At 47.1% G+C, this 27,444-nt stretch overlaps 1 protein-coding gene across 9 annotated transcripts in view; it reads left to right on the forward strand.

Annotated features, from left to right (window-relative positions):
- Nucleotides 1-1,756: 1,756 nt before the first annotated feature.
- Nucleotides 1,757-27,444, forward strand: part of HP1BP3 (heterochromatin protein 1 binding protein 3) — an 87,528-nt gene continuing 61,840 nt past the window's right edge. For 3 of the 9 annotated variants that reach the window (XM_044995913.1, XM_044995914.1, XM_044995915.1), the window contains exon 1: nt 1,781-1,856. The gene's annotated coding sequence lies outside the window, so the exon portion shown is untranslated. Of the gene's footprint in view, nt 1,857-27,444 lie in introns of all 9 variants that reach the window. The other 6 variants (XM_044995916.1, XM_044995917.1, XM_044995920.1 and 3 more) reach the window with 5 other exon arrangements.

Here is a 27,444-nt window from a genome sequence, read left to right on the forward strand (position 1 = left end):
GCCCCCAGCCAGCCCCAGCCCCAGCCGCCCTCTGCCCCCAGCCAGCCCCAGCCCCCAGCCGCCCCCTGCCCGCAGCCCCTGCCACAGACACCCTCTGCCCGCAGCCAGCCCCTGCCTGCAGCCCCTGCCACAGACACCCTCTGCCCGCAGCCAGCCTCTGCCTGCAGCCCCTGCCACAGCCACCCCCTGCCTGCAGCCAGCCTCTGCCCACAGCCGCCCGCAGCCACCCCCTGCCCACAGCCACCCGCAGCCCGCCCGTCTGCATCACCTGCCCACAGCCAGCCCGTGTCACTCCCTGCCTCCAGCTAGCCCTGCCCCACGCCCCTATCTGCAGCCAGCCCCACATCCACTGGTGCCCTGCAGTTCCCAGGGCAGTAACCCTGCACACCTGCTTTAATGAGGGGGGGGGCAGGGAGCAGCTGGGACGCACACCCTAGAGTGACCAGACAGCAAGTGTGAAAAATCGGGACGGGGGTGAGGGGTAATAGGAGCCTATATAAGAAAAAGACCCAAAAATTGAGACTGTCCCTGATCACCACCCACACATTTGAAACGGAGCTCATTTCTAGTTCAGCCCCATCTTTTTAAAAAAGAACTTTAGGTAGGGTTAAAATACATCTGTATTTTCCTGGACATGTCAGGCTTTTCGGTTCTTAATCACCTCCTGGGAAAATATGGACGTATGGTAACCCTATTGGTACAAAAAATACATGCTGTCGCACATCCCTTAAATCAGAACTTTTTATAGGGAACCCATTGTTAAGATTTTGGCAGCTCATCACTGAGTGTAGCCATACCCTAACACAGCTACCACTCTGAAAACTGTAGGGCAGCTATCCCACAGTGGAGCTCTCTCAACAGATCTGGGGGGAGGGTGAGCTGAAGACATTCTGGGTCCCTGCTCAGTACCCCGTGCTCCCCTGCTTCGTTCTTGGCATTCTTTTTTAAATGTCCTGCTGTCTGGCTGCTTCCCTGCCACATGTACAAAGGAAGCTTCAAACTTCCCGGGGCTTACAAGGGGAGAGGCGGACGTGACCAGCAGAGATGCTGGCCAGCGTGCTCGCTTTTTGAACTGTGGGATCTCCTCCGGATGCCGAAAGGTGTTTACGCTGGTAGAACATGTCTTTACTTTCACCGCAATGCCCAAAGAACAGCGGTAAGAGCTGTACCCCTCTTGTGAAGGTGGTTTTCTTTGCAAAAAGTCTTTAACAAGTGTAGATAGTCCCCTAAGTTTTAGTGTGAAAAGGGACTTTTTGTGATGTAGATAGTAAGTGTAGCCAGACCAGTAGCCCCCAAAGTTAACCCCAGGCGCTGGCTGAGCCTGGCCTGCTGCCTCTGCCCGCGCGGTGGCCCAGCGTCCCCGGGGCTGGGCTGCCCCCGCCTGAGCAGGCGCTAAGGGCTGCCTCAGTCACTGCCTCTTTCAAAACAGCGGCCGGGCGCGCGTGCTGCAGGGGGCGCGTCTCCTCTCGGGAGCGCGCGGGCGAGGGCTGCGCAGGACTGGGCAGCTGGCGAGCGCTGTGTCAGGCCCCGCGGGCAGCCCTGAGGTAACCGAGGCAGGGGCCGCTCCCGGCCGCCACGGGAGACCCCGCCCCGCTCCGCGCGCTCCCGATTTGTTTTGTTTGGGCTGCCCTGTGCGGCGCTGATTCCCGCCTAGTTGTGCGCCTGCGCTTTGTGCGGCGGCGCTGATTGGCCGTCAGCTCAGGGCTTTCCTGACTGAAGGGCCGTGCTGGCTTTCGCGAGGCGCTCGGGGGCTTCGATTGGCTGCGCTGCGACTGTGCCCGCCCCCCTCCCCTGTCTTCCCCGGTTTCTCCATCGTCGCCATTAGAGGGGTCGCTTTGTGTCCGCCGAGCCTGCCGGTGAGTAGCGGAGGGGCAGGGTCCCCCGGGCGGCGCCGGGGAGCTGAGGTGGCCGCTGTTGGTGGAAGGGCCGGGCGGCCACGTACCGACTGCGTGGGGGGAGGGGCAGGCCGCGGCCCCTGGCTCCTCGCGCCGCGGGCCTAGTGTCCGGAGCGGCCGGGCGGCCGGGCCGGGCCAGGCGGGAGCGAGGACAGGCGGGAAGGGACCCGGAGCTGAGCAGGCTCCGGCCTCACACGGCGCGGGGCGTCCTGGCGCGGGCAGCAGCGTTCAGCTGTCACCGGGGCCACCGGGCCTCCGCAGCCCAGGGGCGCAGGGCATCGCAGGAGGCTGTGGCTAGTGACTGCAGCGCCCTGTTCCTGCCTGAGCTCCGCGGGGCCATCAGAGACCGCCGCACCAAGCCTGCGGTGACAGGTAGAGATGTAGCAGCGGCGAGAAGATGTGGCCTTTTGGCCTGGCTCGGCATGGAGAGCCGCTGCTACCTGCATATCCAGCTGTGCTGAGGAATCTGCTGTGCCTCCAAGGCTGGGCTGGGCTGAGAAGGGCAGCCCTGCACTCTTAAAAATGAAAGAGCCCCATTCCGCTTCTCTGGATAAACTCCCTGACCGAGCAGCATTGTTTCTGGTCTTGTCCTGGTTCAGTCACACCCAGAGACAAGCCTCACAAGCACAAAAGCAGCAGAGTTGAGTGAAACGAGATGTAGAATGAAGTTTCACCTGAATGCCACTGACAGTGCGGTTTGTAACCCCTCGCTATCTCATCTGTAGCATTTACGTATTGGGAGGGATAAAAGACTGAACCTTATGGTATCCAGTATTTGAGAGGCTTTTGAGAGGAAGTGATACATGATACTACCTGCTTGATTGCAGTGTTGTTGATGCTAGACACTAAAAATCATGGACTCAGTAAAGACATCGGATTATGGCTCACTACAACAAACTGTAACCTACCAACCCTTCTTTGTCCTGCAATTACAGAGGTGTTAACTGCCTACTTCACCTTGAGCAGCCTCTTGAAAAATGTATCAATTCCTTAAACTGAATGCTATTCCACTTTCTATTTAGCTGGCACTCTCTGAGTACCTTTCCCAGACCGAAAGAAGAGTTCTGTGTAAATTTGAAAGTTTGTCTCTCTCAATAGTAGACATTGGTCCAATAATATTATTTCATCCACCTTGTTTCCCTAAGGTTGATGCTATCCTATGTTGCTGATAGATCTAACAAAATCAGCATGAGCCCTGTGAAAGTGTGATCGCTTGGGGTAGCACAACCACCAAAAATATCAATAGCCTCTCTGTCATAAGTCCTAAATAGAATTGATGAGGACTTATGAAGTTTCTTAACACCAGCTGCCTTAACACCATTTTCACCACTATCTTTGCCAGTACAAAGAGATTTTAAATCCGATGGTAGCTGTCTTAATTGCCACTGTTGGGATGGTTTCTTGAGCAGTGGCCCAACTCTTCACGGTGGCGTGACATCTAGTGCATTATGTTTCCAAAAGAAAAGCCTTCATCCATGTCGGAATGTGTTTAGAGACTGTTAGGAGCTATGGTTCAAATCCTAGAATAGAAGGCACCATTCCTTGTGCGTTCTCCATCTCGTTGGGGAAAAAAACTTTTCTTTGGTGAGGTTTCAAAATCTAAACCTTTATCTTCTCTCCCACCTAAAAAGTAGTGGAGGCTGTAAATTCTATAGCCAGAAAAAATTGGACTGTTCCAAAGTGGAAGCAGTCTGGATTTATTAGCCTGTCCACCCCTCTGGACTGTGTTCCTGGTTGAAACCTTGTGTATGTTCTTGTAGAAAAGAGAACAGAACAGTGAACACATTCTTAGCTGGTGCAAATTGGCATAGCTCCATTTAAATCAACAGAGCAATGACAGTTTACATCAGTTGGGAATCTATTGACTGTGGCCTTCTCCACATCTGCAGCTTGGGAACACAAACTCTGTCACAGTTGACCCTGCTCAGAACAAATTTGGCAACAAATCTAGAAGTCATGGAGACCTGCTTATCATCAGGGAGGAGATGTTTAGATAACACCCAACCACAAGCATCACATTTATTTCTGCTCTGTGACTCTCAGCTCACCTATATCAGCATTTCACATGCAAGTTTGTGTAGTCAGGCATCTGACATAGCTGCTAAACTTCGTTCTAGGTTAACAAGCATGTGAGTTGTCGCTCATAGCAGGCTTCTTGAACACACCCAATTTGTGTGTTTAAGAAGGCATGTAGTGTTTATTTTTACTAAAAATACACGTTTTCATCATTGTTTTCCCTCTCTTCTAACAAAAAAAAAATCCTTTGGCAAGCATATCTTTACTGTATGGAAAAAGATACTTAAATATTGATGTTTTATAAATAGGACCCTACCAAATTCACGGCCATGAAAAACACGTCATGGACTGTGAAATCTGGTCTTGCGTGCTTTTACCATATACTATGTAGATTTCATGAAGGAGACCAGTGTTTCTCAAATTGCGGGTCCTGACACAAAAGAGAGTGGGGGGGGGGGGTCACAGTATTGCCACCCTTACTTCTGCACTGCCTTCAGAGCTGGGCAGCTAGAGAATGGCGGCTGTTGGCCAGATGCCCAGCTCTGAAGGCAGTGCCCCACCACCACCAGCAGTAGAGAAGTACGATACCCTGCCACCTTTACTTCTGTGCTGCTGCCTTTAGAGCTGGGTGGCTGGGGAATGGCGACTGCTGACTGCCGACTGCCGGCTCAGCTCCACAGGCAGCAGTGCAGAAGTAAGGGTGGCTATTTATTTATTTAAATACACACACACTCTAAGTTTTAAACAGACAATTTAATAATGTACACAGCAATGACGATTGTGAAGCTTGGTTGAGGTGGTGAAGTTAGAGGGTGGAATAGAGTGGCATATTTCCCAGGGAATGCCTTACTGCTAAATGATGAACTAGCATTTGGCTGAGCCCTCAGGGGTTAACACGTTGTTAATGTAGCCTCATACTCTACAAGACAGCACGAATGGAGGGAGGGGAGACAGCATGGCAGACAGAGAGAGACACACCCTGTGTATGGGAGAGAGAGAGAGATGCGCATTGCCCCTTTAAGTACACTGACACCACATTCTAAGTACATTACCTTTAAAAGATCAGGAAGTTGAGACTGCAGCTGTCTCCTCCCTGCTCTATATGGAGAAGGGGTAAGTGGGGGGAGGGGCAGGAGTAGCGGGGAGGGGGACACCCTGACATTAGTTTCCCCCTCTCGCCCCTCCCCTGCACAGCAAGCAGGAGGCTCTGGGGAACAGTTCCAGGGCAGGAGGGCAGGAGACAGCTGAACTGCTGGCAATTGGTAGCCTGCTGGGCAGCTGCTGCACAGGGAACTTAGGGGAGAAGGGAGCTGATGGGGGGGGCTGCCGGTCTGCTCTGGTTCCAAGCCCCCACCAGCCAGCTGCAACAGGTTGCTCTTTCTGCAAGCAATGGACAAAGCAGGCGGCTGCCAAACAACGTTATAAGGGAGCATTGTGCAACGAGCATGTTCCCTAATCAATCAGCAATGTAACAACGTTAACCAGGACGACTTTAAGTGAGGAGTTACTGTACCATGCCATCCTTACTCCCTCAGCTACCCAGCCTTAAAGGAGTGCCACCACCAGCAGCAGCGAAGAACGAAGGGTAGCAGTACTGCAGTTTCTCCCCCCCCCCCCCACGATAACCTTGTGATTTCCCCCCCGCCCCCCCGAACTCCTTTTTGAGTCAGGAGCCTTACAATTACAACACATGAAATTTCAGATTTAAATAACTGAAATCATGAAATTTTCGATTTTTAAAATTCTGTAACTGTGAAATTGGTAAGGCAGTTTGGGTTTGTTTTGTTTTGCTTCTGCAGTATGGATGGGAGTCTGAGCGCTGCTTTTTTTTTTTTTTTTTGCTTGAGGCAGTAAAAATGGTAGAGCCGGCCCTGTGGCGCAGCAGGGGGTGCCTGCTCAAAATTTTTTTACTGATGGGGTGCGCGATCAAAAAAGTTTGGAGACCACTGATCTAGGGTTTAACAATCTCTTGCTCCTGAAGTTGTCATGAATGTTGTGCATGCAGGGAGCCGTGATGAGTTGGGGTTGGGTATTGCCATTACAGCACCTATTTTGATCTGTTTAACTTATCTTCACTCACTAATGAACTGTAAAGGGAGATCCATGCATTTCTCTTCCACCAGAAGGATGGCTGTTACAAGATATGATCCAAGGGTATTGGTGAATAAAGTGGAAGGTCTCAGTAAATCAAGGATGCATAGGACATAAAACTCTTTCCCCACCCCACGTTCTGTCTTTCCATGGAGAGAACCCAGTAAGAGTACACTGTAAATATGAGAAATTGTAAAAGCCAGAGTATATAATTATTCTTAACAGTTATTCCTAAGTATATAACCACTGAGTGCAACTCAGGAAAATGCACAGTTAGGATTTTTTTTCATAATTTAGACAAATATGGGAGCTGCTTCAGTCTTTAGGGTATAATTTTTTCACATTTTCCTTTTTGATTAAAACTATGATGTCTGTTGCTGATGTCTTTTATTGTCTGTTTACAAGTGACCTAAGATGTCCTCTTATAACCTTTTGAGAGAATACAAGTAAAAGAGTTTCTTTACATTAAAAAAAAAAAATATATGAGCTGTTAGTGGATTATGTCCAGAACACACACACTTCGTTAGTATTAAAAAAACCTCTAAATTCATGCTAACTGAATAACATTTTTAAACAGTCATATTTCTCACTTGTAAACCTCTCTCCCTGATACATAGTATTAGTGATATAAATCTCCCTTCAAGTGTCAGGTTAGCGGTATATCAAATTTTGAGTGATATCTGAATTCCAGTATCCATCTTTTGCCCATAACTTCTCCAAGTGTTTCCATAACAAATTTTCTGTTATACTAGCTTTAAGCTTCTGACCCAAACATACAATAAATTTCAAGTTGATACACTGACTTTTGAACTCAGGATATTGTGCCCTCCAAAAGTCTTCTGCCATAGCAGAGATTAGGATTCTAGGCCGTGAACCATAGCTAAAACTGTTTGAAAACAGTTTCCTCATATAGGTCGTAGGTATCGTGGTTTTGTGCTCCAATGCAGAGGATAAAAAATAACAGTGCTGTTTGTTTTTAAACAGCCATGGAAGCAGAAACTTCTGCTCTATGCTAATCCTTTAGAGTTCTAGAACAGTTCCTCAGCATGGTTATAATATTACCTATAATTTCCTGGTGCAAGTGCTGGAGGAACTGACTAGGGGCCGTGCTCCTCTTGACCTGCTGCTTACAAACAGGGAAGAAGTGGTAGGGGAAGTAAAAGTGGGTGGCAACCTAGTCAGCAGTGACCATTAGATGGTTGAGTTCAGGATCCTGACCAAAGGAAGAAAGGAGAGCAGCAAAATACAGACCCTGAACTTCAGAAAAGCAGACTTAGACTCCCTTAGGGAACTGATGGGCAGGATCCTCTGGGAGGCTAATATGAGGGGGGGAAGAAGTCCAGGAGAGCTGGCTGTATTTTAAAGAAGCCTTATTGAGGGCGCAGGAACAAACCATCCCGAAGTGCAGAAAGAATAGTAAATATGGCAGGCGACCAGCTTGACTTGACTTAGCTTAGTTTGAAATCTTAAACTCAAAAAGGAAGCTTACAAGAAGTGGAAATTTGAACTGATTACTAGGGAGGAGTATAAAGATATTCCTAGAGCATGCAAGGGTTTAATCAGGATGGCCAGGCACAATTGGGTTTGCAGCTAGCAAGAGATGTGAAGGGTAACAAGAAGGGTTTCTACAGGTATGTTAGCAACAAGAAGGTGGTCAGGGAAAGTGTGGGGCCCTTTACTGAATGAGGGAGGTAACCTAGTGACTGAGGATGTGAAAAAAGCTAATGTACTCAATGCTTTTTTTTTTTTTTTTTTTTTTTTTTTTTTTTGCCACAGTCTGCATGAACAAGGTCAGCTCCCAGATTACTGCACTGGGCAGCACAGTATGGGGAGGAGGTGACCAGCCCTCTGTGGAGAAAAAAGTGGTTCAGCACTATTTAGAAAAGCTGGATGAGCACAAGTCCATGGGCCTAGATGCACTGCATCCGAGGGTGCTAAAGGAGTTGGTGGATGTGATTGCAGAGCCATTGGCTGTTATCTTTGAAAACTCAATGGCCATCGGGGCAGGTCCCGGATGATTGGAAAAAGGCTAATGTAGTGCTCATCTTTAAAAAGGGGAAGAAAGAGAACCCGGGGAACTACCATTGAGTCCCTGGTAAAATCCAGGAATCCATTTTGAAGCACTTGGAGGAGAGGAAGGTGATCAGGAACAGTCAATGTGGATTCACCAAGGGCAGGTCATGCCTGACCAACCTAACTGCCTTCTATGATGAGAGAACTGGTTCTGTGGATATGGGGAAAGCGGTGGATGTGATATATCTTGACTTTAGCAAAGCTTTTGATACAGTTTCCCACAGTATTCTTGCCAGCAAGTTAAAGTAGTATGGATTGGATGAATGGACTATAAGGTGGCTAGAAAGCTGGCCAGATTGTCAGGCTCAATGGGTAGTGATGAATGGCTCGATGTCTAGTTGGCAGCCGGTATCAAGCAGAGTGCCCCAAGGGTCAGTCCTGGGGACAGTTTTGTTCAACATCTTTATTAATGATCTGGATGATGGGATTAATTGCACCCTTAGCAAGTTCGCAGATGACACTAAGCTGTGGGGAGAGCTATATGTGCTGGAGTGAAGGTAGAGTCCAGAATGACCTAGACAAACTGGAGGATTGGGCCAAAAGAAACCTGATGAGGTTCAACAAGGACAAGTGCAGAGTCCTGCACTTAGGAAGAAAGAATCCCATGCACCCCTACGGGCTGGGACCGACTGGCTAAGCAGCAGTTCTGCAGAAAAGGACGTGGGGATCACAGTGGACAAGAAGCTGGATATGAGTCAGCAGTGTGCTCTCGTTGCCAAGAAGGCCAATGGCATATTGGGCTGTATAAGTAGGAGCATTGCCAGCAATTCGAGGGAAGTGATTATTCCCCTCTATTTGGCACTGGCGAGGCCACATCTGGCGTATTGCATCCAGTTTTGGTTCCACATTACAAGAAGGATGTGGAAAAATTGGAAGGAGTCCACCAGAGGGCAATAAAAATGATTAGGGGACTGGGGCACACATGACTTACGAGGAGAGGCTGAAGGAACTGGGATTATTTAGTTTGCAGAAGAGACGAATGAGGTGGGATTTAATAGCAGCCTTCAACTACCTGAAGGGGGGTTCCAGAGAGGATGGAGCTAGGCTGTTCTCAGTGACAGAACAAGAAGCTATGGTCTCAAGTTGCAGTGGGGGAGGTCTAGGTTGGATATTATTAAACACTATTTCACTAGGAGGGTGGTGAAGCACTGGAATGGGTTCTCTAGAGAGGTGGTGGAATCTCCATCCTTAGAGGTTTTTAAGGCCTGGCTTGACAAAGCCTTGGCTGGAATGATTTAGTTGGTGTTGGTCCTGCTTTGAGCAGGGGATTGGACTAGATGACCTCCTGAGGTCTCTTCCAATCATAATATTCTATGTAACGGAATTGTACATAATGCTATAACCATGTTTAGAAATTATTTTAATCACTGGCATTCCCTAGCATGGAGAGGGCCAAAAAGGCTTAATGCTGCGGTACCTGGCTCTGGTCATCAAATTAGAAATAATGGATAACACCAATTAGGTTCTGATGAGTTATCTTCTCGTCCAATAGGAGTGATCTGTAGAGTCCTGCAAATCTGTGTTTATCCGCTTTATATTCACGGATATCTGCATGTTTGCGGACCGGATGCGGATATAAATTTTGTATCCATGCAGCGCTCTAGTGATCTGTTGCTGAGCTGCTTCTCTAGAATTCAGAAGATTTAGTCTGCAGAAGAGAAGAATGAGGGGGGATTTGATAGCTGCTTTCAACTACCTGAAAGGGGGTTCCAAAGAGGATGGATCTAGACTGTTCTCAGTGGTAGAAGATGACAACAAGGAGTAATGGTCTCAAGTTGCAGAGGGGGAGGTTTAGGTTGGATATTAGGAAAAACTTTTTCACTAGTAGGGTGGTGAAGCACTGGAATGGGTTACCTAGGGAGGTAGTGGAATCTCCTTCCTTAGAGGTTTTTAAGGTCAGGCTTGACAAAGCCCTGGCTGGGATGATTTAGTTGGGTTTGGTCCTGCTTTGAGCAGGGGGTTGGACTAGATGACCTCCTGAGGTCCCTTCCAACCCTGAGATTCTATGATTCTATGAAGATTAGAGGATGAATGGAAAGAGAGGAAACTGGAGTTTATGGCATTTTTTGTGGGGGTAGGGAGTGGGGGAGATAACGCTGAGAGAACTCTCTTGGACTCGGTGATCCAGGGAGGGCCTTTCTGGTCCTAAGTTAAGATGTAAAAGCCTAGTAGAGACATGGCATGGATAGGTTTTTTTTTTAGCTTCATAAAGCTAGTTGAGATTATAAGTGCCTTGTCTACACTATGAACTTACATCGAGAGAGTTTCCTTGAGTTAGCGATCTCAGTGTACACCGACAGGTTTTTTGGTTACGTTTGGTTACATTTTCATTTCAGTGCTGTATCACTCAGATTTACAATGATGCTCCCTCTGTAGTATTTTTCATCTTTCTTCAAGTGCTTGCTCATGTCGATTCCATTCTAGGTGTGTGCACACTCACGTGTGTGGCCGCTGGAGATTTTTGCCTTAGTGGTACCCATAGGGCCAGCTGTGGCACCCTCTGGAGTGCTGAACTCACGCTATGGTATATCAGGCGTCACTGGCCCTATGCCCTCTCAGTTCCTTCTTACTGCCCATGATGGTCAGTCGGAGCACCTCTCTTGCTTGGCAAGAGCTAGCGGTTGTCTACCATTTTGAACTTTGGGCCTTAAGGCCATTGTGTATATAGTTCACTTTGTTGGTCTTAAGTACACTGCTATCTTGATATAACGCGACCCGATATAACACGAATTTGGATATAACGCAGTAAAGCAGTGCTCCAGGGTGGACAGGGCTGCGCACTCCGGTGGATCAAAGCAAGTTCAATATAACATGGTTTCACCTATAATGCGGTAAGATTTTTTGGCTCCCAAGGGCAGCGTTCTGTCAAGGTAGAGGTGTAGTTGGTAAGTAGTTAGTGTCCCAGTGGGACTTTGCCCCAAGAGGGGCATGCCCTAGTCTCCCGGGTTCAAGCCCTGCTCAGACTGCAGCAGGCCTATGCCTGTGAGTGACCCCCACAGCAGCTGCCCTAAGTGCCTGGGGGGAGTCACACGTTCAGGAGCGGTGCCAGATCTGCAAAAACTTTTGTCTTTGTGCCCAGAAGGAATGGGACATCTGCCTCAGGCTCTCCTCATGGAATCCACCCTCCGCCCGGCTTCCGAGCCGTCTGGGCAGGTCGCACCAAGTGCCTTGGCCTCTGTGAAAAGTGCACCACCAGCACCTGACTCCTCCTGGCTCCATTCGCCATCGCTGGTGTCAAAGTAGTAGTCCAGGAAGCGCTCCATGGCACTGAGGAAGAAGACCCAGGGGTCATCTGTCAAGGGACCTGGCCTGCCCACCAGACTGCTCCGGAGCCATGTGATTGTGCCTCCCCGGGTGGGGCGCCCAACCCCCTGAAAGGTTTGCCACGACTCTTGGGAGTGGTTTGAGACCTGCATGCCTGCCTGCATCTTCATCAGCCCAGGCTCCCGTGGTAGAGAGAGAGCACAGGTCTCCACCTGCTCTGACAATGACCCTGGTGCTGCAGGACCCGGCTAAGACTCCCTAAGAGGGCAGGCTCGCCATTAAGACTCTTAGGGAAGAGGGGGCCAACATCAGTCGCCAGACAGAAGGAGTCTATCTTCTCTGCTGCATCAGGTATCGTGGGGCAGATCCCAATCGTGACGTCAGTCGCCCAGGCGAGCTTCCAGATTACCATGGGGCTGACCCTCCCCTTACTATTCCTGGCACTGCTTGCCAAATCAACTGTCATCCTCTAGGCGTCAGTCCCGATCACCAGCATGATGGGAACATTCCCCGTCCCAGTACCGGTCCCCCTGGCACCGGTACCACTCACCACACTGCAGTTACAGTTCAGTTATGCCCAGGCAATGGTCACTGGTAGACATGACTAGCAAACGAACTCAGGCGTTGATGGCTCCTCCCTGGTCGCCGGAAGGTGGCTCCTCCAGCATAGAGGTCCAGGTCAGCCCTTCGCCACGGTCTCATCGACCTGGCTGAGCACCAGAGCCCGCTCCCTCGTTGGCAACACCACAATGGCAGCAAGCGCAGTGGCAATATTGGAGAGCATGGGTTGTACCAGTCGTGATGATGCCTCCTTCATAGCACTCCTTGGTGGTCATGATGGGGCAGCAGCCCCACCGGCACCGTACCCTGTACTGGAAGTCTGTCCTGAGGATGGCGCAGAAGAACCTGTGCCCACCCCAAAGCCTCTTTCTCTGGCCATCAAGACCCCAGAACCCCCACCCGTGGTCCAGTCTTCCTCGTCGACCCCAGTCGAGGTGGGCGTGGGACCTAGAGCTAGCCCACTGGATGATTTTTGGTAACATCAAGCCCTTCTCCGGTGTGGCCGAGAATGGGTGCTCGAGGTGCAAGAGGTGGCGGAGTAGGGGGACACCCTCTTCAACGTCCTCTTGGCGTCTATGCACGGCCGGGTCGCCCTGCCTGTGCATGAGGGGGTCCTCACAATAGCCAAGGCTTTGTGGCCGACCCCCTCCTCCATCCAATCCACCTTTTAAAATGGCCGAGAAAAAATACTTTGTGCCGGCGTTTATATGCACCAGCCCCCGGCTCACTGGTTATATCTGTAGCCAACAAAAAGAACAAGCAGGTCCCCACCTCCTTGATTCCCAAAAATAAGGACGCTAAAAAACTTGACTTATTTGGGAGAAAAATTTATTCTACTGTCAGCCTACCGTTTCGGGTGATGAATCATCAGGCCTTGCTGGGCTGCCGGTACAATTTTAATCTCTGGGATGGTCTCAAAAAGTTCCAGGAATCCCTTCCTCAGGGGTTGGCCCAAGAGTTTGGCATGCTGGTGGAGGAGCGCATGGCAGTGGGCAGATGCTCCCTGTAAATAGCATGGGACGCGGCATATTTGGTGGCAATGGCTGTCGCATCCACAGTGGTCATGCAACATAGTTCCTGGCTCCAGACTGCAGGCGTCTCCCAAGAGATGCAGGCCTCGATCTAGGACTTCCCCTTTGATGGAGTTGGTCTGTTCTTGGACCAAACGGACGCCAGGCTTTATGGGTTGAAGGACATTAGAGCTACCCTTTGCTTGTTGGGTATGCACACTCTTCAATCAGTCAGGAAGTCCTTCAGACCTCTGCCACCGCTAAGACCCTGACAGCCTCATCAGGGACCTATAAGGAGAAAGGATGCTAGTTTTGGTCATCATTGCCCTTTGTCTTCCTGCTCGCCAGCCCAGCCAGGGGCAGCCAAACACCGAGGGGCTGGTGGTGCCTAATATACGGCGGCATGAGTGCAGCACTTCTGGAGGGCTGGCTGTGGCGCGCTCTGGTACTGCTAAGGCAAAAATCTCATATGGCCATGCACGTGGGCGTGCGCACACCTGGAATGGAATGGACATGGGTAACACATCTTGAAGAACAACAGTTACGAAAGGCAGGTAACCATTTTTTTTTCTTCATAATGTATACAGCACATCCATCTATTCCAAAAAAGAGCCTGTGATGTTGTATAACTTTTCTTTCTCTCTCTCTCTCCCCCCTAACTACTGGTTAGAGATTAGTACTTAGGAAAATGTACTGGGACTGGAAGAATTTATATCTAGACAGACTTGTGTAGTGCTGGGGAGGTACCAGTGACATATGGAAGGGTAGGAGCGATGTCCTGGAAGCCAAATTTAGGCTGCTAGGGAAGACTGAAATCCAGGACCTCTATGGTGGCATTCTCAGAAATGCTCCCAGTTCCACGTGCAGGGCCAGGTTGGCAGGCAGAGCTTCAGAGTCTCAATGCATGGATGAGATGATTGTGTAGAGAGGAGGGGTTTACGTTCATTAGGAACTGGGGAAACTTTTGGGATGGGGGGAGCCTGTACAGGAGAGATGGGCTCCACCTAAACCAAAGTGGAACCAGACTGCTGGCACTAAACATTAAAAAGGTTGTAGAGCAGTTTTTAAAGTAGGAGATGGGGAGAGGGGAGCCAACTGCGGCAGAGGAGCATGTGGATCGGACACAGACTTCTCTTAGGGGAGAGTCTAATGATAGAGAATCTCCAGGTTATAGTCAGGAGCAGAGGATGGAAGAGGATAATGTAAGGGCCGCATCAGATGATAAACAGTCACATAAAAAGGATTGAGACATCAGAAAAGGGCAGACAAATAAACAGGGACAAGTTTTTAAAGTGCTTGTACACAAATGCTAGAAGTCTAAATAATAAGATGGGTGAACTAGAGTGCCTTGTGATAAAGGAAGATATTGATATAATAGGCATCACAGAAACCTGGTGGACTGAGAGCAATCAATGGGGGACAATCATTCCGGGGTACAAAATATATTGGAAAGACAGAACAGGTCGTGAGGGTGGGGGAGTGGCACTATATGTGAAAGAAAATGTAGATTCAAATGAAGTAAAAATCTTAAGTGAATCCACATGTTCCATAGAATATGGATAGAAATTTCATGCTCTAATAAAAATATAACATTAGGGATCTATTATCGACCACCTGACCAGGACAGTAATAGTGATGATGAAATGCTAAGAGAAATTAGAGAGGCTATCAAAATGAAGAACTCAGTAATAGTGGGGGATTTCAGTTATCCCCATATTGACTGGGAACATTTCACTTCAGGACGAAATGCAGAGATAAAATTTCTCAATACTTTAAATGACTGCTTCATGGAGCAGCTGGTACGGGAACCCACAAGGGGAGAGGGAACTCTAGATTTAGTCCTGAGTGGAGCACATGAGCTGGTCCAAGAGGTAACTATAACAGGACCGCTTGGAAATAGTGACCATAATACAATCGCATTCAGCATCCCTGTGGTGGGAAAAACTCAACAGCCCAACACTGTGGCATTTAATTTCAAAAGGGGGAACTGTGCAAAAATGAGGGGGTTAGTTAAACAGAAGTTAAAAGGTACAGTGAGTAAAGTGAAATCCCTGCAGGCTGCATAGGCGCTTTTTAAAGACACCATAATAGAGGCCCAACTTCAATGTATACCCCAAATTAAGAAACGCAGTAAAAGAACTAAAAAAGTGCCACCGTGGCTTAACAACCATGTAAAAGAAGCAGTGAGAGATAAAAAGACTTCCTTTAAAAAGTGGAAGTCAAATCCTAGTGAGCAAATAGAAAGGAGCATAAACACTGCCAACTTAAGTGCAAGAGTATAATAAGAAAAGCCAAAGAGGAGTTTGAAGAACGGCTAGCCAAAAACTCCAAAGGTAATAAAATGTTTTTTAAGTACATCAGAAGCTTGAAGCCTGCTAAACAACCAGTGGGACCCCTTGATGATCGAGATACAAAAGGAGCGCTTAAAGACGATAAAGTCATTGCGGAGAAACTAAATGGATTCTTTGCGTCAGTCTTCGCGGCTGAGGATGTTAGGGAGATTCCCAAACCTGAGCCAGCTTTTGTAGGTGACAGATCTGAGGAACTCTCTCAGATTGAAGTGTCACTAGAGGAGGTTTTGGAATTAATTGATAAACTCAACATTAACAAGTCACCGGCACCAGATGGCATTCACCCAAGAGTTCTGAAAGAACTCAAATGTGAAGTTGCGGAACTATTAATTAAGGTTTGTAACCTGTCCTTTAAATCAGCTTCGGTACCCAATGACTGGAAGTTAGCTAATGTAACGCCAATATTTAAAAAGGGCTCTAGAGATGATCCCAGCAATTACAGACCGGTACGTCTAACGTCAGTACCGGGCAAATTAGTCGAAACAATAGTTAAGAATAAAATTGTCAGATACATAGAAAAACATAAACTGTTGAGCAATAGTCAACATGGTTTCTGTAAAGGGAAATCGTGTCTTACTAATCTATTAGAGTTCTTTGAAGGGGTCAACAAACATGTGGACAAGGTGGATCCAGTGGACGTAGTATACTTAGATTTCCAGAAAGCCTTTGACAAGGTCCCTCACCAAAGGCTGTTACATAAATTAAGCTGTCATGGGATAAAAGGGAAGGTCCTTTCATGGATTGAGAACTGGTTAAAAGACAGGGAACAAAGGGTAGGAATTAATGGTAAATTCTCAGAATGGAGAGGGGTAACTAGTGGTGTTCCCCAAGGGTCAGTCCTAGGACCAATCCTATTCAATTTATTCATAAATGATCTGGAGAAAGGGGTCAACAGTGAGGTGGCAAAGTTTGCAGATGATACTGAACTGCTCAAGATAGTTAACACGAAAGCAGACTGTGAAGAACTTCAAAAAGATCTTACAAAACTAAGTGATTGGGCAACAAAATGGCAAATGAAATTTAATGTGGATAAATGTAAAGTAATGCACATTGGAAAAAATAACCCAACTATACATACAATAGGATGGGGGCTAATTTAGCTACAACAAGTCAGGAAAAAGATCTTGGAGTCATCGTGGACAGTTCTCTGAAGATGTACACGCAGTGTGCAGAGGCGGTCAAAAAAGCAAACAGGATGTTAGGAATCATTAAAAAGGGGATAGAGAATAAGACAGAGAATATATTATTGCCCTTATATAAATCAATGGTATGCCCACATCTCGAATATTGCGTACAGATGTGGTCTCCTCACCTCAAAAAAAATATACTGGCACTAGAAAAGGTTCAGAAAAGGGCAACTAAAATGATTAGGGGTTTGGAGAGGGTCCCATATGAGGAAAGATTAAAGAGGCTAGGACTCTTCAGCTTGGAAAAGAGGAGACTAAGGGGGGATATGATAGAGGTATATAAAATCATGAGTGATGTAGAGAAAGTGGATAAGGAAAAGTTATTTACTTATTCCCATAATACAAGAACTAGGGGTCACCAAATTAATAGGCAGCAGGTTTAAAACAAATACAAGGAAGTTCTTCACGCAGCGCACAGTCAACTTGTGGAACTCCTTACCTGAGGAGGTTGTGAAAGCTAGGACTATAACAGCGTTTAAAAGAGAACTGGATAAATTCATGGTGGTTAAGTCCATTAATGGCTGTTAGCCAGGATGGGTAACGAATGGTGTCCCTAGCCTCTGTTTGTCAGAGGATGGATATGGATGGCAGGAGAGAGATCACTTGATCATTGCCTGTTAGGTTCACTCCCTCTGGGGCACCTGGCATTGCCCACTGTCAGTAGACAGATACTGGGCTAAATGGACCTTTCGTCTGACCTGGTACGACCGTTCTTATGTACTGATGAGGCCAAATAATTTCTTTCTAGTCTGGCAGGTTGTGAATTATTAGATCTTCATATTGGACCGTTATTCTTTTTTTAATTGAAACAGGAACTGCTTATGATGCATGCATGGGCTTGAATAGTCTGTAAGAGATTTCTGGTACGGGGAACTTCAAGGGAGTTACAGATATGGTCTTTGCCTCTTGATCAGGTGCTACTTAACTAGAAATGGGATTGGTCCTGTTTGGAGCAGGGGGTTTGACTAGATGACCTCCTGAGGTCCCTTCCAACCCTGATATTCTATGATTCTAAGTCTGCTTAAGTAGGACACCTCCCAGGAAACCTGTGTAGCATAAGGCTAATTAATGGCAAAGTCTGCTGCTTAATCGGGACCAAATTAGCATAAAAGTTGCTTGGTGGAGGAACCTATGGTGAAGTGGTACATAACCAGCTATGAAATAGTTTTAATATAGACAGGTTTCAGAGTAGCAGCCATGTTAGTCTGTATCTGGAAAAAGAACAGGAGTACCTGTGGCACCTTAGAGACTAACAAATTTATTTGAGCATAAGATTATGGGCCCACGAAAGCTTATGCTCAAATAAATTTGTTAGTCTCTAAGGCCACGTCTATACTTACCCGCCGGGTCGACGCGGCGAGTTCGACTTCTCGGAGTTCGAACTATCGCGTCTGATCTAGACGCGATAGTTCGAACTCCGGAAGCGCCGCGGTCGACTCCGGTACTCCACCGCGGCAGGAGGAGTTGCCGGAGTCGACCTTGGAGCCGCGGAGTTCGCTTCCGCGGCGTCTGGACGGTAAGTCATTCGAACTAGGGTAGTTCGAATTCAGCTACGTTATTCACGTAGCTGAATTCGCGTACCCTAGTTCGAACCAGGGGCTGTGTGTAGACCAGGGCTAAGGTGCCACAAGTACTCCTGTTAGTTTTTAATACAGAAACTACCAAATAAAGATCTGATACAACACAAGGAATAAGTGTGTGTTCTTCCTCTTTATTTAGTAAGGTGTTTTAGCCTCATAATTTTTTTAGGCTGACTTGAATGGCTTTATTCTACTGGACCAGCTTCCTTATCAGGACAAGAGGCTGTGCACCCGGTTCTCCAATTAAAGGTGAGCTGCAAAATAAAAATGGAAGCGGAGTGAAGATTAATGAGTGCTGTGCCTCTCGGAACTTAGTGAGAAAGGCCTGTTCAGCAAAGAAGTGAATTTTAACTGTTCCCTTTATGAAACTTTTTTCTGGTACTGAAGGTATGACAGGATGCAGCATTCTGTGATGTGGCAGATATCCTGGGTTGCAGTCAGATATCTTGTATTTGTGAGTTGCATTTTGTGACATCTTCAGTGAACCAGGAAATACCTAGAGGATTTCAGACGGGCAGTAGTCTGTAGAAGACTAGTTTAAAACTTTTCTGTGCTGGTTTTAAATTACTTAGTGGATAGCATGTAGCACATTTCTGTGCTACAAAACTCAAATTTTCACTTTTGCTTTGCAGCGCATCTTGTTTGGAACTCTTGAGCAATATCTAACATTCAATAACCAAGTATTGGAAAATGATTTTAGTAAAATTAGGTGATATCCATGGCTTGAAATCAATTCATTCTGATTATCTTGCTTTTTAATACTTTAGTTCTGATCATAGACGCTGACTTCCTCTGTACCTGGGAGGTGCTCGATGACACCCCCCCCCCCCCACGCACCTTTTTCCTTCCTCCCAGCACCTCCTGCATGCTGCAGAACAGCTGATCGTGGTGGCAGGGAGGGGGATGAGTTGATCAGCATGGCTACCGGCAGGCAAGAGGTACTGGGGGTGAGGGGGAAAGCTTGGCTGCAGGTGTTTTCCATGGTGCTCCAGCCCTGGACCCATGTTGTTGGTGCCTATGGTTCTGATATTTTTTTTTAAACAATCGATACCTTTTGAACTGATTTTTAGAGGTTGGTATTCTTTATATCCTCTAAAGCAGGACTTCTAATCCTTCAGATGTTATAAAACACTGGTGTCTAGCTTTATTGGTTTGAGTCTCAGAACCACTATGAAGATAGAATGTAGAAGTCTTCACTAACCAGTATATCTTTTAGTCACTGGTATTGTATGTTGCATGATCGTAGTAAGTAGATGTGCCTTCCTTGGCAGAACAAGACTGAATGCCGTGCCCCCTACCTCACCCCACATAATTTTTTTTTCTGTTGCACATTTGGTTGCAGTAAACTTACCCTGTGTGCTTAAAACTGCTTTTTAAAGTATTTTCTTATGGTGTCAAGACGTCTCTAAGCCAGCATTGTTGATAGCACAACCCTGAGAAGAGTTAACTTGTGCTGTAGAATCTGCTGCGGGAAGGTGAATGATACTTTACTCACCCATGTTGCCCTATTTAGTTGTTGTTTGCCACAGACAAGAGTCCAAATTGCTACCCAGGGCAGTTGCAATTGCTCATATCCACTAACAGTGTTTTTACTGGTAGCAGGGATTCTGTTATCCCTGTTTGAGACTGATTATCCTTTTACCCTTCTTACCTTATTTTATTATTTTTTCATTCTTTTCTTTTCTCTTCCTATGCCTCCCTGCAAAATCCACAAGTTCCTGATTCACAGCAGCTATCCTCAATGGAACTTTGTTTATGGATGTTAGGGGTAGCCCTGGCTGTGGGTTTGAACAGTTTTGGGTGTAGAGGGGAAACAAGGTGGCTCTAGACAGATTGCCTGACCAGAAATAAGGCTAATGGCAAAGTGGTAGTGATTTCCCCTTCAGAATTGTCTTGCCCGAAAAATTATGTACAATAACTGAACTTCCTCCCTTCCTTGCCTCTTCTATCTGTCATCTTGCCAGCCTTTATTGGCTGTCAGTTTGGGGTCACTGCTTGAAACTGAAAGTCTCTTCCATGACTGATCAGTCCTTAAAGTCCTCTAATAATGCCTGCTATGTTTTCACCAGTGAAAATTACTGTTAAACCTGTTTTTTTGTGAGCTCACTAGGGTTTGTGTAAGAAGAGCATCCTCCACATACCTTTACCCTCTCCTTTCTTTTCTAGCAGAGATGGAAATGTTTTAATAATTGGAGACTAGAGATATGGAGAGACTTCACTTAAGGATAGTGAAAAGACTTGCAAACACCTTAGGTTAGAGAGGAATGGAATAAGAGGGCATGATAAATACATAAAATAAATGAAAAAGACAAGTAAATTGGGTACTATTATTTACACTTACAAAACAAGGGGATATCAATGATATTGAAAGGCAAGATGTTTAAGATGTACAAAGAAATGCTTTTATACAATGCATAATTAACCTTTGAATTTTGGATTAAAAAACAGTTATAGGTTTGTGGATGTTCTCATCTACAACTAAGATACATTTTTTATATGTATATAAAACACACACTCACATAGTATACAAACCCTCATGTTGCGTTCAGGACATAAGCAGACAACTAACTGACCGAAGTTAGGCAGGAACTTCTCTATAGGTAAAGTTTTCCACAACTTCACTATGGCTTCTTGTACCTTTCTCTCTCACATCAGTACCAGATTGTTCAGTGAGAGAGAGAAATGAATACTGGACTACATGGGCCACTGCTAAGCCATGTATCATTTCTTATGGATAACTTAAATGAACAGTAGCTCTGTGTGTGTAAAATTGTATGCATTTCCAAAGCAATTTTTAGAAATCTCACTTTTAGTATCTCTTTTGTTGAATCATACTGGTATGTCTAGTAGGGATCTGAGGTTTTGATGATAGTTGATCAGATTAACAAAAATTACCGTGTAACCATTCAAAATGGTTACCTGTGTTTCTTGTCGTAACCTACATCACTGGTTTTGTTAATATTCTCTTAAATATAAAAAAAAATAATGCTTTCCAAATTATTCTTGCAATTAAAAGCAATGATAGAAGATATTCCTATGTGTCACTGCAGCTTTTCTTAACACTCCTGACCATTAAAGATCCCCTGGTACTCAGTGCAAGGAGTTTGGGTATCTTGGTCAAATTCAGTTTGGGTAACTTGACTTTTGCCTCTAAATCTACCTGCAATTTAATTGAAAACAGTGTTCTTGTTCACTTCCAATCCTCAATTTCTGTGCAGAAGAGTTGCATTTCAGTACTATATGAAGGTTTCTGTCTGTGGTCTGTAAAATGCTTTTGGATTAAAGGTTCTTTTAAAGTGTAAATTAATAAAAAGTTGGGGGAGTGTCTGCTTTCTTTTCACCTGGTCTGGCCTTGCATGAATTTTGATGGAAATGTTGCTTTTGCTGAGACTTGTTACTTGCTTCAGTGCTTTTTGATAAACTGATTTTAGACCGTTTCATCAGCTGCCATCTCTCATGCTCAATCCAGAAAGTGATGTTTTGGTTGGTCCTTTCTCTCCTGGTGTAGAAATCAATCTTTAGCCTGATTCCTCGGGCAGGCAGATATATTTAAGAGTGGGTTGTTTTTTCATATTTGAGTGGAAGGGGCCATCACATATAGTCTGATCTCCAGTATATCACTAGTCCATTAAATTACACCCACCCGCATACCTTTTATATTAAGTCCAAAAACTTTATTTAGACCAAAGCATTTCAGTCCTTGGGAGACTAAATTGTGTGCTAGAGGGAGAGAGCAGAATAGACTAAGGTGCCACTAATGCCTAAGGCCCTTGCGGTAGCATGGAATTGATTAGTTAAGATATGCCCAGCTGATTCCAGCTGGCAGACCTTGAACTTTGACTTGAGAGGACCAGAAGCACTTGTGACCTTGTCTCCCCCATCAGAGCTTTAAATTCTATTCCTTCCATTCTCCCTGCATTTTGCATTTTTGTAGGAACATCTATATGAGAGGAGCAGAGTGAAATTGACATGACTATCAGTTTCAATCTACCTTAACTAAAGCATCTAGTTTCTTTGAACTGCCTGTTGAGTAATGAATGGTAACCAAAAGAATGTAGGAATTCTTTGATAGCCAAAGCTGCTGATAGTTTATAGTAATTAGATTAATAATTGAAAGACTCTGAAATAGATTCCAAAATTTCATTAGATGTTCTCTCTTCTTCCCCCCCCCCCCCCCCACACACACACATTTGATGGGGCCTCCCATCCCAGACAGAAATGAAATTAAAGTGCTGGACATAGGGCAAATGGTTTAGTATGTATTGAAATTCCAGGAGAAGAGTGGAATGACACAGGAAAGTTCATTTTCCCTTGTTTGTTTGGAATGCAGCACTTTATGAACTTAGCTTTTTACCACTAAGGGGGGTGGGGGGAACAAACCTAGTCTACTTCATTCACTTCCATTAGTGTAGAGACCACAACACTTTTAAATGACACTTACACTCTTTTAATAAAATTGTCCTAAAGAGCATCAAATGAGGTTTACATTGTAGAGGAAGTGGATAAATTGTATTTAATCATCAGAAACGCCTGCCTTTTGCAGCTGCCTGCTAAAGAAATGTCTCAGGGTATGTCTCCTGTTGAAATGCTGCCTGCTTGGTTCATCTGGGAATAGTTCCAGTTATTTTACTACCTCCCTTTGATTGGCCTACAGTTGAATTGGAGATACTCTTAGCCTTGCTCAGCCCTAAATCAGCATTACACCCCTTTGTACTAGGGCTGAATTTGGTCCACTAAATTCTGAAGGGACGGTCATTTTTTTGTTAAACTTGAACCTCGTTGTCCATATTTAGTCTTCAGGAATCATCATTTCCTAATATTACATGTTCCTTTCAAGTCCTCCCTCCTCACCCCCTAACTGCCACCAATTTTGTTTGTATGAATGTTTCTCATTTTGCTCTGTGTATCTATTACTCCTGCGTGCGCAGAATTCATGTCCCCCACAGATTTCTTTGCTTCCCGAAGCTGCAAGAGCAGTCATGCACTACTCCCTAGCATAAGAACATAAGAATGGCCCTACTGGGTCAGACCAAAAGTCCATCTAGCCTAGTATCCTGTCTTCCAACAGTGACCCATGCCAGGTGCCCCAGAGGGAATGAACAGAACAGGTAATCATCAACTGATATATCCCCTGTTGCTCATTCCCAGCTTCTGGCAAACAGACACTAGGGCCACCATTCCCTTCCATCCTGGCTAATAGCTATTGACGGACCTATCCTTCATGAATTTATCTAGTTCTTTTTTGAACCCTGTTGTGGTCTTGGCCGTCACAATATCCTCTGGCAAGGAATTCCAAAGGTTGACTGCCTTGTGTGAAGAAATACTTCCTTTTATTTGTTTTAAACCTGCTGCCTATTAATTTAATTTGGTGACCCCTAGTTCTTGTGTTATGAGAAGTAGTAAACAACACTTCCTTATTTACTTTCTCTATACCAGTCATGATTTTTTTAGACCTCAATCATATCTCCCCTTAGCTGTCTTTTTTTCCCCCCAAGCTGAAAAGTCCCAGTCTTATTAATCTCTCCTCATATGGAAGCCGTTCCATACCCTTAATAATTTTTGTTGCACTTTTCTGAACCTTTTCCAATTCCAATACATCTTTTTTGAGATGGGGCAACCACACCTGCACATGGTATTCAAGATGTGGGTGTAGCAGCGCAGGTACATCATTTCAGGCAGCCGGCAGAGAGGCAAATCACTGCAGGACTGGGGATACCCCAGCCAGTGGCTCCTACCCTGAGCTGGGATCAGCTGCTAGTTCTGGCTGGGCTGGAGGCAGGAGAGGATGGGACTTCCACTTCCCCTGCAAGGAGTGGCTGGGGCTGTGTCAGACCCACCCCCAGAAGCCTCCCCCAGATGCAGGAAGCTCAGCATCCTCCCCTAGTTACTGCTGCTGTCACTCCTCAGCTGTGGGTGGAAGGGTCACTGTACGGGGAGCTGCTCCCTCATCCACTCAACCCCCGTGCATCCGGACCTCCCATACTCAGACACCTCTGCCAAGCCTCACCTAGTACATCCAGAACCCCACCCCATTGAACCTCAACCCCTGCATTTGGAGCTGCCCTGCATCATACCCCCTGCCTCTGAACCCCCATCCCTGCACCCCCACTGAGCTCTCAAACCCCCACCCAGGTGCCCTACCCTGAGCCCCCACATCTGGACCTCCATGCCACTGACCCTCAACTAACTGCACCCGCCTTCACCTGGAACACCTCCCCCCCCCAATGAATCTCTGGGCATCTAGATCCCACCCACACCTAAACCCCCACTGAGCTGCCTGCACCCAGATTGTCGCACACAGAATTCTCTCACCTGGATCCCCCCAGACTGAGCCCCTCCACACTTGGATCCTGCCTGGTTGAGCCTGCCTGTCCCATATCTGGCACAGAGGAGCAGGGGCCCAGGATGTTTCTGGGGCAGGCCTAGGCCTTTTGCTGTATCAGGGTCGGGTGCAGCCTCACCGATGAGTCCATGTCCTGGGCGTGGGGGGTGGGAGGGCTACAGGGTGATCTCCGATCTTCATCCAGCCAGTGGCCTGTGCTTCCCACTGCCATGCTGGAGCCTCTGCATTTATTGACAAATAAAACTTGCAGAATTTTTACTTTTTTTTTTGTGCTGAATTTTCATTTTTTTGGCATAGAATGCCCTCAGAAGTAAACTGTGTAGAAGACCCAGGTTGAGTTGCTTGGGAATGTGATGGAAACAGAACTTTGCTCTAGTGACAGAGAGAATCCTTTTAATTGTCTAGGGCAAACTATGCCTGCGGGCCAGATCCGGCTTGTCAGGGCTTTCAATCCGGCCCATGGGATAGAATCATAGAATCTCAGGGTTGGAAGGGACCCAGTCCAACTAGTCCAACACCCTGCTCAAAACAGGACCAATCCCAAACTAAATCATCGCAGCCAGGGCTTTGTCACGCCTGACCTTAAAAACCTCTAAGGAAGGAGATTCCACCACCTCCGTAGGTAACCCATTCTAGCGCTTTACCACCCTCCTAGTGAAAAAGTTTTTCCTAATAGCCAAGCTAAACCTCCCCCCTTGCAACTTGAGACCATGGCTTCTTGTTCTGTCATCTGCTGCCATTGAGAACAGTCTGGTTCCATCCCTACTCCCCAGGTAGTTGAAAGCAGCTATCAAATCCCCCCTCATTCTTCTCTTCTGCAGACTAAACAATCCCAGTTCCCTCAGCCTCTCCTCATAAGTCATGTGCTCCAGCCCCCTAATCATTTTTATTGCCCTCCGCTGGACTCTTTCCAATTTTTCCACATCCTTCTTGTAGTGTGGGGCCCAAAACTGGACACAGTGCTCCAGATGAGGCCTCACCAATGCCAAATAGAGGGGAATGATCACGTCCCTCGATCTGCTGGTAATGCTCATACTTATACAGCCCAAAATGCCGTTAGCCTTCTTGCAACAAGGGCACACTGTTGACTCAAATCCAGCTTCTCATCCACTGTGACCCCTAGGTCCTTTTCTGCAGAACTGCTGCTTAGCCACTCGGTCCCTAGTCTGTAGCAGTGCATGGGATTCTTCCGTCCTAAGTGCAGGACTCTGCACTTGTCCTTGTTGAACCGTATCAGATTTCTTTTGGTCCAATCCTCTAATTTGTCTAGGTCCCTCTGTATCCTGTCCCTACCCTCCAGCATATCTACCACTCCTCCCAGTTTAGTGTCACCTGCAAGCTTGCTGAGGGTGCAGTCCATGCCATCCTCCAGATCGGGGTGGGCAAACTTTTTGGGCCAAGGGCCACATATGAGTGGGGAAATTGTATGCAGGGCCGGGACAGGGGGTTGGGGTGCAGGAGGGGGTGTGGTGTGCAACTCAGGGCAAGAGGGTTGGGGTGCAGGAGGGGTGCAGACTGCAGGAGGGGGCTCAGGGTGGGGTTGAGGTACAGGAGAAGTGCAGGTATATGAGGGGGCTCAAGACAGGGAGTTGGAGTGCAGGAGGGGTGCGAGGTGCAGGCAGGGGGCTTAGGGCAGGGAGTTGGCGGGTGGGATGCAGGAGGGGTTCAAGCTCCAGCCTGGCGCCGCTTACCTAAAGTGGCTCCGGGGTGCGCCAGGGCCTGCTGCCTGCCTGCCCGCCCTGTCTCCGGCTCTGTGCCTCTCCAGGGAGCGCTGCAGCCCCCGAGCGCGGAGGGCTCTGTGTATGCTGCCCTTGCTGTGCCTGCAGGTACTTCCCCTGAAGCTCCCATTGGTCGCAGTTCCCCATTCCAGGCCAATGGGAGCTGCAGGGGGGCAGTGCCTGGAGGCAGCTGCAACGCATGCAGAGTCCTCTGCGCCCGCCCAGGGACCGCTTCTGAGAGCGGTGCCAGGCCCACAGCGCCATGGGGGGCAATCCTGCGGGCCAGTCCAAACCCCTGAGGGGCTGGATCCTGCCCCCGGGCTATAGTTTGCCCACTCCTGCTCCAGATCATTAATGAAGATATTGAACAAAACCGGCCCCAGGACCGACCCTTGGGGCACTCTGCTTGATACCGGCTGCCAACTAGACATGGAGCCGTTGATCGCTACCTGTTGAGCCTCATGATCTAGCCAGCTTTCTATCCACCATTCATCCAGCCCATACTTCTTTAACTTGCTGGCAAGAATACTGTGGGATTGCCAGCCCTGTGGTGCAGCGGGGCTAAGGCAGGCTCCCTGGCCCCATGGCACTCCCGGTGCAGAATCCCCTCAAGAATATGGGGTGCTGTGCAGCTGTGATGGTGGGACTGTGAGGAAGGTGGTGGGCAGTGGCAGAGGCACTGGGAAGGGGCATGCTGGCAGCACAGGACTGGGCAGGCCGGTGTGTGTCTGGCAGCTGCAGGTTTGTAAACGGTGCTCTCCTGCTGCCTTTCAGAAGTGGTGTGCCGAGTCTTCATTTATTCACTCTGATTTAAGGTTTTGCGTGCCAGTAATACATTTTAACGTTTTTAGAAGGTCTCTTTCTATAAGTCTATAATATAGAACTAAACTTAGTATCAGAGGGGTAGCCGTGTTAGTCTGGATCTGTAAAAGCAGCAAAGAATCCTGTGGCACCTTGCATCCGACGAAATGGGTATTCACCCACGAAAGCTCATGCTCCAAAACATCTGTTAGTCTATAAGGTGCCACAGGATTCTAAACTATTGATGTATGTAAAGTAAATAAGGTTTTTAAAATGTTTAAGAAGCTTCATTTAAAATTAAATTAAAATGCAGAGCCTCCAGACTGGTGGCCAGGAGCCGTGCAGCATGAGTGTCACTGAAAATCAGCTCGTGTGCCGCCTTCGGCATTTGTGCCATAGGTTGCCTACCGCTGGGTTAGTAGGTACTAGGTAATTTTTTCAAGTCCTGCTCTAGCCTTGTTACCTTGAAGCTTTATCTTTAGCCAACTGGTGCTTTAGCAGGGTGGATTTGATTTAAATCACTAGTCAGGAAGACTCGATTGAATCATGGATTT

The sequence above is a fragment of the Mauremys mutica genome, chromosome 21 (assembly GCF_020497125.1).
Source record: "Mauremys mutica isolate MM-2020 ecotype Southern chromosome 21, ASM2049712v1, whole genome shotgun sequence".
Classification (NCBI taxonomy): domain Eukaryota; kingdom Metazoa; phylum Chordata; order Testudines; family Geoemydidae; genus Mauremys; species Mauremys mutica.